This window comes from Salmo trutta, chromosome 14 (genome assembly GCF_901001165.1).
Source record: "Salmo trutta chromosome 14, fSalTru1.1, whole genome shotgun sequence".
NCBI lineage: Eukaryota > Metazoa > Chordata > Actinopteri > Salmoniformes > Salmonidae > Salmo > Salmo trutta.
In genome coordinates this window covers 82,749,477-82,750,657 of record NC_042970.1, presented here as the reverse complement: position 1 = coordinate 82,750,657, position 1,181 = coordinate 82,749,477, and positions in this window count along the sequence as shown.

Genomic DNA, 1,181 nt, shown 5'->3' with positions numbered 1-1,181 from the left:
TCCAGTGTTTCACTGTGTTCCTTCATCTATTTAGAACTGTTCTATATCCATGGCAACGTTACATCTCGGCCGTCGGTGTAGGATCTATTTAGTACTGTTCTATATCCATGGCGGTGTAGGATCTATTTAGTACTGTTCTATATCCATGGCAACGTTACATCTCAGCCGTCAGTGTAGGATCTATTTAGAACTGTTCTATATCCATGGCAACGTTACATCTCAGCCGTCAGTGTAGGATCTATTTAGTACTGTTCTATATCCATGGCAACGTTACATCTCAGCTGTCAGTGTAGGATCTATTTAGAACTGTTCTATATCCATGGCAACGTTACATCTCAGCCGTCGGTGTAGGATCTATTTAGAACTGTTCTATATCCATGGCAACGTTACATCTCAGCTGTCAGTGTAGGTGTTTTCTTATAGTTCAGTTTTTGTGCATTTTTTTTCAACACAAACATGTATAGACAAATCCACATCTTAACAAATATAATCAAACCTTAAGGTATCATGTGTTTTTATTAGAAATGAGCTCCAATCAGTTTATCCTTCAATTTCTAAAAGTGGAAGATTTTTCTATGTCTGTCAGTTTGCCTGTGAAGTGCCAACCCTGGTCATTGATATGATGGCGCAGACCAGATCACAATTTAAATGGTTCTTACGTCCCTGCCAATGAAGGCACCCAACTGCCCGGCACTGAAGGCTAGAAAGCCAGTAGCAATTATATCTGGATAATGTTAGTCAAAATTACATGTATATAATTATCTAACTGCACCTCCAATTAATTACACTTCATGTCCATATTGATAATCTCTAAATCTGCTGTAAAACTCTCCACTGACCAGACAGTCAAATAACTGAAGACAAGAACTACAACAGAACTCAGTTCAAACACGTTTACTGTCACGGTTTCCATGTTTTTCCATAGACTCAAACAGCCTTTGAAACACACATTCTTCAATATCATCTGCCAAAATATATACTTAGGCCTAGATTCAATGAGATTAACCGGCATAGCGGACGTTTTGGTGGCGTCTGAGGGGGAACTGCTGGAGCTGTCGACTATACATAGAAAGAATACACTCAGATTTAAAAATCATTCAACTGGCTGTAGATTACATCACATTCCAGTGTTCCAACTTCTAAACAAGGCTGCATTGGATTTCTGTTAATGTGACTGTGGA